The 13596-nt window shown below is 35.3% G+C and overlaps 1 protein-coding gene across 1 annotated transcript in view; it reads right to left on the reverse strand.

The window, feature by feature from the left end:
* Positions 1 to 13596, reverse strand: part of sema5ba (sema domain, seven thrombospondin repeats (type 1 and type 1-like), transmembrane domain (TM) and short cytoplasmic domain, (semaphorin) 5Ba) — a 115032-nt gene that overhangs the window by 81591 nt on the left and 19845 nt on the right.

The raw sequence follows: 13596 nt of genomic DNA on the forward strand, positions 1-13596 counted from the left end.
GACTTTTTTTTCTCAATTTTTACCTCCATTATTTATGCTTGTTTATAATCATTTAAAAAACAAAAACTATTAAGCAAACATAAGGAATAGTTATTTAGGGGCAAAAAAGAATTATGATTTGATAACAACAATTATACTTAATCTAACAATTATATTAATATCACTAATAATAATTTATTATTTGAGTAAAATTTTAAATCCTGTAGTCCCGTTGAAAGTTTGCTTACCCATATGCTTATAGAATATTTTACCATATTAAAAAAGTTTACAAAATTGTGAACAGAATACAAATTACATTATTTTATGTTAATATCATGAGAAAACCCATGAGATAACAAAACCAAACAAAAACAAAAGATAATGAATCACTTTTGTATATGCATGATCATTAAATCTTGTTTTATAATGGTTAAATAGTCAGGTCGATGCTAATATCAGGTATAAAAGGGACCTTACTGAAAGGCATAGATTCAAAATGACAAAGTGAACACCCTTATTAAAGCAGAATGATCATTAAGTGCAGTCAAACAAAATATTTAAACTGTAAATTACTTTAAATTGATTTTAGATTAGCTTGAATTATTCTTTAGTATAGGAAGACGGGATGGAAGTGAGAAAAAACAGTTGATTCAATTATAAATGGTCACTTACCGTATAGGGCTAGAGGAGGTAATGGATCACCGGTGCAGATGAAAAATTGCAGGGAAGTAAATGGTGCAAGGTTACTCTGATTTTTATAATCACTTTGCAGTTCTGTGATAAACTGCTATGAAAGCCTGGGTGGATCTTCAGACAGGATGTTTTTAGTATGACGAGGTTGCTCGGAATAAAAACAATGACTCTCTGAGAGAGGTTCAAATATCTAGACGGGATCCATTGCGAACAAATCTGCAAGAAATTGAGTTCAGGATCTCACTGCGGGAAAAGAATGATCGAAACATGGCTCAGTAATTAGCTGACGGGGAGCTAATGGGCAAAGCTACAAATAGTCACACAAGACTCGTTCCTGTCTCTATCACAGCTGCTTGTTGATACTTCTAATACCATTACTACTGAGACATCACAGTTGGAAAACAAACCTCCTTAAAGTCCAAGTAAAACACTGACAGAAGACAGATTCTAATATTTTCCAAAGCAATGAATCAAAGTGAAAACCTCACTGACGGCTGCATTTTATCCGTTTTCACTGGGAATCGAACCCACAAACATATCGTTAGCACCATACTCTACAAATCGAGCAAACTGATCTAAAATATCTTGATAGCACATGGTAAAGTGAGGAGCAATTAGATGACATTACGATAAAGCATGCGTGCTTGTCTTTGCTAGGCTCTTTGTCAGGCTACATTGATCAGGAATGAGCATTCCGGCTGTAGGCGGGCAGAGGATCCAAACCTCAGCCTCTCAAGCCTGCTTATTTCATTTAGTCTAAGAGCTTTCATTAGTCATCACCATTAGCTTTAATAAAATTTTGCTCCAGATGGTAGAAGATAAGGCGGTGCCACCAAAGTGAGTCTTTTATTTGTTGGTGAATGGTAAAAGTGAAAATCTATTGTAGAAATCACTTGCAAGTTGGGAATTAAATGAAGACAAAGTGATGTTAATAAAATGGGTTTTATTACAGTCTGCCACAAAAGGAAGGCCTAAAACATCTCACCATATGCCATAAATCAGTATTTCACAGTGGTAAAAAAAATTACATGTGCATACTAGGCAAAGCAAATATAAATTATACTGTAGTATAATGTAAAAAGATAATATAAAAAATACACTACAGCTCAAAGGTTAAAGGTTAGTATTTTTTTTTATATATATATATATATATATATATATATATATATATATATATATATATATATATATATATATATATATATATATATATATTATTGAGCAAGGAAGCATCTAACTGATCAAAAGTGTCAGTAAAGACATTTATATTGATTTCTGTTTATGCAATTATCCATTCATCAAAGAATCCTGTTTCCACAACTGTTTTCAGCACTGATAATATGAAATGTTACTTGAACACCAAATCAGGATATCAGAACAATAAATCATAAATTATATTTTTATTTAATTTAAATATATTAAAACAGAAAAGTTATGTTGTTATTTTTTTCTGTATTTTTGAGACTTATTTCAAGTACATCAAAGAAAACAATTATGACCCCAGACATTTGAACAGTAGTGTACTGTATATGTATAGTATAAGTTGAATGAAAATGTTCATATATAAATAATTTTTCAATTTAAAAAATGCCACAAAATATTCAATATTCAGGTTGAGCCACCACTTGATGCCCAACATAAAATCTGGGTCCTGAAGCAAAAGCACTGTCCAATACATAACTTTGAAAGAGTTATATATTCATCATTTTGCATCAGCTGGGAGAAATGCTAGAGGGGATTATAATGTTTCCTGCCAAATGGAAACATTTAATCTGTCTTTCCCAAAAGTCTGCAAACCACTCATTCTAAACATCAAAGTATGAGGATGTGCAGATTACTGAAAATACGATGAAAGAAAAACACTGTCCAAATAATTAATGAAGATATGCAAACATGCTGACCAGCCCTAATGAACAGATGATGCTGGTTTATGATGTTTAGATGCTGTCCTAGCAGGTGGATCATACTTTTCAATATTTTCAATAATTTAAGTTGTTCTAGTTAGTCTAACTGACCCAAACGTGCAATCAATCAACAGCATATTATTAAGCTAATGTGTTTTAAGCAGACATTTTTTCGATATAAAATTGCTCATACCGTGATTTAAGATTCATTTCACACACAGTGCTCTTGCCTCTGTAATATTAAACATTTGCTATAAAAATCGGGCCCTTGGGGCTAAAAGGATAATTTTTGAGGCCCATGAACTTCCAAAGGTGATCAGCCTAATGCTAGGGCTAATTGCTCTGGCTTTTTGAAAGCATAGTGGATTTCAGAAAGACAGATAAACCTAGTGACCAGGCTTCTCTATACGAATCAGTAGCTCCTTTTCTGACCCTCCTCTCTGCTCCCATCATTTCTAAGAAGCCGCTGTCTGAGAGCGCAAGGCTCTTTGAGAACCTCCACCTTCTAAGAATGCTCTGGCTCTTTTCATTTCTTCCTTCAGAAGCCCACAGTCTTTTTTTGGTCTTTCGCTCTCTGGCTTTCTTCTTGTCCCCTCCTGGTCCCCGCTGAGGAACAGTGAATTGATCTGCAGCTCTAAGCCAAGTATACATCCACAAGCACAGACGCACACACACACGCACACCCTTCCTGTGGTTTGCCAGTGATTGTATTCACACGCACACAGAGCAATCTTCAAAATGAAAACCGTAACAGGATTACTCGGAGACACCGCATTGTGTGACAGACATTGGACAAACTAAAAAATATTGCATTTCCTGATATTTCTCGTTTTCAAGAAATGCTGCCAATCTTCTGGCTAAAATAACAACTCAGGTCGTCAAAAGAACTCCGAAATAAGCGCAAAACTCAGTAGATGAAAGAGTTTATTTCAATTCATTTTGACATAATGAAAATGCTGGCAACAGTCTTACCAACATGATCTATGAAAACTGCATTCCCAAATTTCTGTCAACCTGGGTTTATTATTTCTTTTAAGAAATAGTTCACCCCTCAGAAATCTGTCATGGTTTACTCACCCATGTCATAGCAAACACGTACGCTATTATTTTGTTCTGTGCACAACAAAAGAACATTGCTAAACAGCTCCAGAAACCACAAAAATCACTATTAAAGCACCATAAATGTGGTTCATACTCGTATCCTACATTCCAAGTATTCAGATAGCTTTTCATAAGTAAAAGACTGGAAGGTCATGATTTACTGATAATGTTTCTTCATTCAGCTTATTCAAATCATCATGTTCGGGGTTGTGGCAGATGTGAGAGCCAATGGCGTTTAGCATCATTGAGTAATTTTGAATTGATTTTCACAGAATAATGACTTAAATGACTTGGTCTATTCCTCACAAAAAGCTACCGTGTAACTTTGTAAGACACTGAATATAGAGTACGATAGACAGACATAGTCATTATGAATGTCGCTGTCAGTGTGTAATGATTCTTTAAAAAAATCTTCTTTTTTGTTACCCAGAAAAACATAATTGCATGCAGGTTTAGAAAATTATGAGGTAATATGTAATAATAATGATACAAATGTGATTTTTGGATGAAGTACGCTTTTTATATTGAAGTATATTTATAGCCTGCTGAAGAGGCAATGAAGAAAAGGAGCATACGTTTAACAGTGCAGTGTGAAATTCCCAACATTTAAGTAAGCATAAAAACATTTTTACTTCATCTTTTCAACTGAACTTTTGTTCTTGTTTCCCTTCACTTACAAGCATAGTTCTTCATTGACAGTTTGAGGTTCACCACTAACCACTGACACCTGAAAAGCTGCACTCAATGTCGAAATCCCAGTGAAGAGGGGCTAAAACACTTTAGGTGAACAACAGCTCTCCCAGGCAGGGTAATATTTTACATGGCAGTTAAATCAAAACAGTCAGACGGCTATATTGTCAGAGGATTTATGTAGTCTGGATGGGTCTCTTCTGCTCAGCCAAATGAAAGAATGCAAAAGAAAGAGACAGGCGGCATGAAAACATATGGGTGGAATAATTAATAGTGAGGAGGTTTTTTAATAGCGAGCAACTAATTTGTGGAGAACCACCCAGCTATGTGGTTAATTCATCCGTGAAGAACATTAGGAATCTTTATCTGTGTTTAGCAGCTGTCATTTACAAACTCTACATATACGTCTGACAACCCAACCGACTGCTGCAGTCCATCAAAGGCATAATTGTCATTATTGTATGGTCCTTAGGGGGTTTTATGTAATTTTGCAGGAAAAATGACAAATTAGTGAAGTTGTCAGTTTGTTAGGAGCATCTTAATTATCTGTCATTTCACTGAGCAATGCCAAAAGAAATATGAACAGCACTTTGAGGATCGATAATTCTTTGGAGGCTGCATATCATGCAAGGCTTGTCATTTATGGCATATTTTACAGCGGAGAACAAAGGAAAATTAATTTTACAAGGAATAAGATCTGTCTTAATGGCAGCTGCTACCGTAACTTGGATGGGAAGTACATCACAATAATTTACAAGAGTTCAGTTTAATTAGGAGGAAAAAAAATCATCCACTGAATTCCTTTTTAATTGGTATACGACTTCACAACATGATTTCTTGTTACTAAAGTCCCGAAGCATGACTGGGCTTTGTACCAGGAAATGAAAAGCAGCTGATAATCATAACAGACTTTAAATAGAATATCAGAACTGATATTGGATAAGCTTGTTAGAATTATCATTAAATCTTTCCCTTTGTAAGATTCAAAAAAAAAAGAAGGCAGCAGTAGATTTTGGAGTGACTTAGTTTCAGGTTTATGTTTTTTTAACCTGCACTCTGATTTTTATTATTACTTATATTTTGATGTTCACTGAATCATAAGATCTTATTCTCTGCACTTGCCATATTAAGTTCACATTTTTAATTAGAACTGAATGATTCATTGGTGCATGTTTTTTTAAAAAAAATAAAATTACTTGCTTTTCCTAACAAAAGAAATGTCCTCTTTGTGAAAAAATGTTGCGTAGTAATAATGTTAGCCAATAGTATACAATGCCCACTTTTCATAAACCATACTGCTTATTCTGGTTAATTAAATCAATTTCATCCCTATACAGTATGTATAGTACACACACACAAAAGCATGGATGCAGGATTTAAACAAATTACTTCAGAAGGATTTATCTAAACTAAGATATACATTATAGATGAACAATGAGTGCAAGTGGAAAACAGAAAAAACTAAATGAGGGTTATGTTTGTTTACAATGTTCTGACCTACTCTGCCAGACAAACTGCTTTTTACGTTTATCTTTAAATTGTGTTTTTTTTAAAGAGTTGCTTTGTTTTGGCTGTATCTTGTTTTCATTGCGAAATAACTTGCGAGAAAGTTTAAAGGCATTTGAAATAGACTTAAAAATCTAATTCTAATTCAACACAAGGCTCAGGAAACTCAGTTCGGTTTGTGAAACAACATTCTTTTTATCTTCATAACTGATTTAACAAACTTAACTCAAATCTCTACGTCTAGGTAGTTCACGAATAACCCTCATGACCTGTGACTGGACTTTGGGAGTTCGTGAAATTCTAAAGAGCGACTGTGACATTTAAATAAAGATCTGGTAGATGAGGGCTATGGTCTTGTATAGCTGTCCATTTTTAAATACACTAAGGTTAAAGACATCTTTTCTGTCTGCTGAAGTTAAAGCCGTGTCCTGCATAGCACAAGCCTGCTATAGCTTTTTAACCGGTTAAAAACCAACCTCCAACCCACAAAGAAATTAGAACTGCTCAAATAAAAAAACTTGTTGGAAATGATGTGGTTACAAGATGTGGTGGTTTCATTTCATGTGTACCATGTTAAAGAATAATTAATGCTTGCATTGTTTATTCTAAATCTCAAAGCATTATACTTTTGCACTTAACTCATTTGTGGTACAGGTGTGAAAAATACCCCAATTAATGCAGAGAGACGTGCTAGTAAGTGATCAGATTCATATTTTCCTGGTAGACGATAAAAACATCCCAGAAATTTAAAAAGAGCCACGTTTACAAGCAAAATGTCATAGAGATTTGCAGGTGGGCCAGTAATCAACCACCTAGCAACAACCCAGAACACCCTAGCAACTGCATAGCGACAGAGTAATAATAAAAAAAAAGACACTAAGGAGCACATACAGTATAACAAGCGAGTCTGCATTGCACAACCAATTACCATTCACATTTTTAGAAAATGTAAAACTTTCAAAAGTGTACAAAATTAGTCATTTTATTTTAGAAAACTGACTGCCCTGAACCATTAAAGTTTTAACAAGTACTTATTTCATATGATTCATTAAAAAACTGAGTTCTTAATATTACATAAGAAAATGATTTAAATATTTAAACCACTAAAATTAGAAACTTTATCAACTATATCACCACTTTGGCATATGCAGTTATTGCTTTTCAAATAAAACAGTGTGCAGTATATATAATATCACAGAACTTTTTTCTGTTAAGTGCAATGAACTTATATTAATATTTAAGTGAAATTAACATTTTCAGATGAAGGATGTCACCTTTAGGTTTTACAATGCGTGGAATTCTTTGGTTGAAGTTAGTTTTTAATTTAAGTAAAATGGAGAAGAAAACGTCTTTGTGACTGCAACCCAAATTAAAGCTCTTCAGTTTCCAAAAAAAAAAAAAAAAAAAAAAAGTCTTCTGGCACTTGCATGCAGTCAGATGCATTGCATTCATTGTTTCAAAGTATAAAAGATCTGCTTGCCACACTTCAAGAACAAAAGAAAGAAATGCCCTCAGATCGCATCGTCTCAGTGAATCTTCGCCTCCTATTTGTGCTCAAACTCACTTCACAGAGACAGACGTGTCCTATCTGTTTGCGGTGTGTGAGGCTGACTACTTCAAAAAGCTCCTAATAAAAATAGATTTTGGGAAGACAGTCTGCATTAGAAGTCTTCGCTCCGACTAATGGGGCTTCACGACAGCCGGTGGGACTATTCATTATCATTCCAATTTCTGAAAGCAATGCCTCAATGAGCCCCTATCATGCCAAGTGTGAGCTCTACAGGTGAACAAGGTAAAAATATTCCATTTCCCCCCACCGCGGTGAATATGGGGATGTGATTGAATGCATGCAGAGGCGGTGTTAATCAGAGCCATTGTGCTTCAGGTGTACTAAAGAGAGACACAAATCATGAAGTGGACTATAAATGAGGAGCATAATTCACTTATTTAAATTCCAATCTTTTCCTCTTATCTGACATTAAAAGGGATCTTTAGTGGCATTTTCATTAGGATACTAAAATAACAGGATACAGCCAATTGTCTCCTGCTGCTTCCTTCTTTTTTCATCTTTATCAAAGAGAGTGAACGCGAGCCGCTGGATGCCTTCCAAAGGAAGGATCACAGTGTACAGGAGAGGCCAGGTCTATAATTGGGTAAAGGACCGACTGGTTGCTCTAATCCCCCTCCTGAATCATTAAGGAGAAAAACACAATTGTGCGAGTAATTGATGGCTAGTTTCGGTCTGTTTTTCCCACATTTTCTAAGAACTGTGCATGGGGATTCCTGAGAGTAGCATTGCACACAATGCTAATAATCCTGCTGAAAAAAAACAGTATAGGTGTAGAAACATTACATGATAGTTGGTGTTCAGACTTCTTTGGTCAACCGAGACTATGCATCACATTTGGGCGACAAGCCTACTGTCAAAAGTGTAGCACTGTATGAACCAAAAATATTTCTTTTAGTCAACAAGGCATATTCACATGATTGCCTTAAAATGAAAATCATGTAACTCCCTATTTAAAAGACTATTTTGTTCTGTAAAAAATTAACAAACAATGATAAACTACTATAAAACACTCTAGAAATTAATAAAAAAAAACAAGGACCTCCAAAGAGAACAAACAAACATTGGGTGGCCTGCGTGAACTTCTACTTAACTTTTATTTAAATTTTATTTGAACACACTCCACCGCCTCAGACTGAATGTCACCTTGTGTTGATGACAATATTTGTCTGACAAATTATAACGCAAGACACTTCGGAAAAGGTCCAAGACACCAAGGGTAATAATACTTTTAGGAAACAAAACCCTAAAATGTGTTTGGTATAACTCCAAACCGCTGTTGAGCAAATTATATGTTGAAAGGTGTTGAAATATTAGTCCACCCAAAAAAAAGGCTCTATGTTTTGTAAAACTCAAATGAAACTCTTTTTTTAGTATTTAACTTGGAGTATAGTATATATACCCCACAAAACTCAAAGTCCTAATTCTTACCCTTAGACGCATAAATCCTATTCAAAAGCGATTTTAAATTACAGATCAACAGTACAATGTTCACGTCCCATACTATTTAACACGCCAAAGTAATACTTTGCTGTTGTTTATAATTGCATACTAGTAAGCCTATTCATATCACACCGATAATTAATGAAACTAATCCAGGAGGAACATATTAAAATTAATTAGAGTGAAATCTCTTGACAATTTTTCTTTTGTCCTATTAATTTCCTGCTCACACTTGAGTAATTTCACACAAGTCATTTTGAGGGGGGCACATTATGTCACATATGTACGCCATCTAGACGAAAAAACTTTTGGCAAGCACAAGAGATGCTCTAGCATTAAAACAACTGCAAAAGTCTTTTTCGAAAAATGTGATTTGTAAATATGTAATTTTCTAAGCCTGAATTCTTTCCCTCACAGTGTAGATCTCTCCTGAGTTTAACTTCTGAATCATGACCCAGAAAGTAAGCCACCCCCGCCCCTCCAACCCTCCACCACAGCAGCAAATCAATCCAGGAAGCTTCCACTGGAGGCCTTTCTCAATCCCTTCCCTCGGCACCACACATCCACATACATCTTAGAAAACATTTCGCAATGTCTGAGTGATTTTTCCACTGAACATGGTAAAAGCACGTGCACAAATATGCTCATAAATATCACTGTCTCCAAAGTCACATTAAGAACACAACTACTCTTGCTATTCTCTGGATTAATATGCTTATCAGACACAATCATGCGCTCTACTGAATAAGAGCAGAATAATTTTATCTCTCTTATAACAGTCAACCTCAAACAAAGAAGCAATCAACTTAATGAAGACAGATGCATGGTCTCAATAAAAAGCATCGCCATAAAATTGGGTCCAGTTTGCAGCATATTCTGGACAACAGGCATGAAATTTGACTCATCACAGTTGTTTCACATGCTGATTAGAAACAGCTTTATCTCAAATAGATTATATAATTAAAACTAACTGAAAGAGATAGTTCACCCAAAATTGATGGATTTTTTTAAATTATTAATTTACTCACCTTCATGCTTTTCCAAACCTGTATAAATTTCTGACTTCTAAAATATTTGTTTTTAAATGATATGGAGGTCAACGGCTACCAGCAACTGTTTGGTCAAAATATCTTTTGCTTTCAGCTGAAGAAAAAGGTTCGTACAGGTTTGGAACTAAATATATTCTTTTGCTTTCAGCTGAAGACAGAAGTTCATACAGGTTTGGAACAAATTCAGGTTGAGTAAATGACAGAATATTAATTTTTATGTTAGCTTCACTTAAAAAAAAAACACACACACACACACATTCAAGTTTGAGGTCTGAAAGATTAATTGATTATTTATTTATTTATTGTAAATAATTAAAAGAATTTAATAATGTATAATAATTTATACATTTAACTACAAATCAAAATATTTTATTTTATTTATTATTTTTGGCTGACATTGCCATTGTACATTAATAAACATTCCTGTAATTGTACCAGAATTAGCCAAAGGATATTTTTCATCCATATGTTACAAGTGACCCTAAATAAAATTTAATTAAGAATTTTAAATAAAACTTTTAATGAATTACACATTACAAATCATACAGTAGTCTATTGAAAACAATAGTGTGAAAAATAAAAACAATGCAAATAAAATACAAAAAATGATATACGATTCTAGTGCTGATGAATCTGAGTACTAATTAAGCAATTCTTCAAATAAACGCTAAAAACAGCATATTGTCTAGATATCTTATAGTGGTTGGAATTTATGCTCACTAAGGTTGCATTTCTTTGAAAACACCTATGAATCTAGTCTTTAGTGTTACATGATCATTCATTTTAAAATTTAATCTTAAATGATTCTATTATACAGATTTGGTGCTTTACTAACAACTTCTTCTTACGAGTGTCGTGCCGCTTAATATTTTTGCAGAAACAGTGCTATATATGTTAGTAGTCTTTGAATAGGAAGTTCAAAAGATTAGCATTTTATTTTACTTGATATATGAACGTACTGTAACATTATACACGTCTTTTTTTCTTAATTATTAAATGTAATGTGTCCTTGCTAAATTTACAATTTACAAAAAACTCTGGCACCGCTATAATGGAAAACATTACCATATCATGTCATTATTCCTCAGAAATGCACACTATATTAGCTCACTACAATACAAACACAAGCTGGACTGGTCCATGATTTCTACCAGCTCTTGCCAAATTTGTGAGCAGTATGCATCAGGAAATGGACTTTGGTCAGTCCGTGGGCCCGTCGTCTGAGGTTGAGACTACAGACGGAGTAAATCAGTTGAAAGTCATAAGGGGGAGAGAGACAGTGGGAGAAGGGCAGAGAAAGGTGAGCGCAATGAGAGAGGAACAAAAATTGGGGAGTAGATTTATGTTTCCACGGCTGCTCGAGTCCCAAGGAGCATTAGCTGAACTCATGAGCTGTAGACAGCTAATCTTTTGTTATGGGGAAATAAACACACAATGTTAGCCACCGTTTTACAGCCGCTGATCCAAGGCGGATGATAAAAGATCCAGCGGGCCCAGACCACACGGCTTAATGACCCTGAGAGCAACACACAATTTATAGGCTCTCGGTCCCACATCATCACTCCCTGCTACTAATTTATGTCGAGAAGGGGAGCTGGACTCAATATAAGAGAAAACAATTTTAGAGAATGACTAAAACCCGTTTTTATAACACCAGGATTCCTTATACTCTCAGACTATGTGTCTTAATATACCATAACAAGCTTGTCTTCGTCATCGTTTAGTGTGGTTGATTTATGAGACTCCATCAAGAAGGAAAATTCCATGTAGCTGTGAAAGCTTGCGTCCTGTCATACAAAGAAATGAGTCTGAGCACTGAATTAAGATGTATGCGATTAAGCCATGCGAATGAGAGCCATTAAAACAATGAGTTTGATTAATTGCCATAGTCCTAAAATCTTCAATAAATCAACGTATGGTACGAATTCACCGAGAGGCACCTAATCCTTTCCGTTGTAATTGGGTCCAGCTACAATATTACGCCCCTAGCTTCCAAAATCCACAAAGCCAGAACCCAAAACAAGCAACGCCACCTCTTCTCTCCCACAGAGACCAAAAACATCACAAGCATGGCTAGTTCTGTTAAGATATTCCAACTCTACACAGATGTTCTGCTTCTTTGCCTGGAGTGTTGTCAAATCGAACTTAATTGGTTTGCATTTGAGGAAACGGTTGTTCTGCAAGCAATACTTTAGTGAATTTTGTCATGGCTGCCTTGTGGCCGAGCTCTCTACCGTACGGCCCCTTCTGCCTGGTGTGAATGGCTCCTCTGTGTGACCAGCCAAGGATCTGCCAGGGGGACCCTCTCTTTGTTAGGTGAATGGGCACAGCTAGACCATCTTAAGGCACACTAATGTACCATGGCTGGACCACAAAGAGCGTGTAGTAATTTGCCAAGCATAATGGCACGTCTTTAATTCGGCCGAGGGGGGAAACAGACCCTTAAAAGCGAGCTTACAGATGAGGAGTCCCATTCTAGTTCCTACTCTATTCATATCGTAAAAAGGGCTTGTTTTCTTCCGGCTCATTGTCATCCTTAACCGAATGTCGGCAAACAACGATGGGTCGAAATTAAAACAACGCGGCGGCTCCTGGCCTCGCTAAACAGATCCTGAACACCATAAACATAAACAAAAAAAGAGCGTCTTCTGAGAAAGGCACAATGATTCAGACCAGCTGCTAAAATGATGTCATTTAGCAGGATTGGGTCACTGGTGGGAGAGGTTCAATGTAAAGTATAAATACACATGTGTTACAGGAGGGAGGAATGCAATATTTACAAAGTGCTTGGGGAAAGAGAGGGCTGGAACCCGTACTGGCCCATCAGAGAACCTGGTGAGTGGGAAAGTAGCCTTACTGCTCAACATCCAGGTGTCTGGCAGTTCGTTATCTTCAGTCCCCAGACAACCAATGTGTTCCTCTGCAAACGAAAGACAACTCCAGAAGGTGCTGAATGAATATTTAAACCCCACACAAGTCACATTTAACCCAAAGGTTAAAATAAAAACAAAATTAAGAACATCTTAGGAACACTTATTTATATTAAATTATTTAGACATCATGGTATGGTAGAGTCTGTTATAATGCCTTTATGCAGATTTAAATAAATGGGATATGAGAAACTCTGAGGGGGGCTACTTAATTCAAAAAATCTCAATGCCAAAAAAAAGAGAAAAATGTGTCTCCTTGAAGTAATGAGGGAAAAAATTGTGTGCATAAATAGTGAACAATTACCAGCATTATAATAAAAACTATGGATTAATATTAATTTTGAATAAATGCAAATACCTTTATTTAATGAAAATACAGTAAAAACAGTAATACTGTGCAATACTACCTTTAATATACTCTATAAATGCAATTTGGTTTGGAAATATATGATTTTTTCATGATTTACCCTGCTATCACAATTAAGTAGTAAAGAAACTACATCCTTGCTAATGACTGCGACTGTAGAGAAATATTTTCAGAAATCAGTCTCACAGAGGCTTCTTCGTAGAACTTGCTACTTTCACACAGTGGTACAAAATATATTTTCAGAAGAAGTCAGAAACATGAAAAAGACCCTGGTGATTTGTCAAACACATCAACATACAAGCTTTAATTAGCTTACAAACAGCCAATTAAATATGTCAGTCTCTCTTACGGTTTTCTTTTAAGGACG

This window comes from Puntigrus tetrazona, chromosome 9 (assembly GCF_018831695.1).
Source record: "Puntigrus tetrazona isolate hp1 chromosome 9, ASM1883169v1, whole genome shotgun sequence".
Taxonomy (NCBI): domain Eukaryota; kingdom Metazoa; phylum Chordata; class Actinopteri; order Cypriniformes; family Cyprinidae; genus Puntigrus; species Puntigrus tetrazona.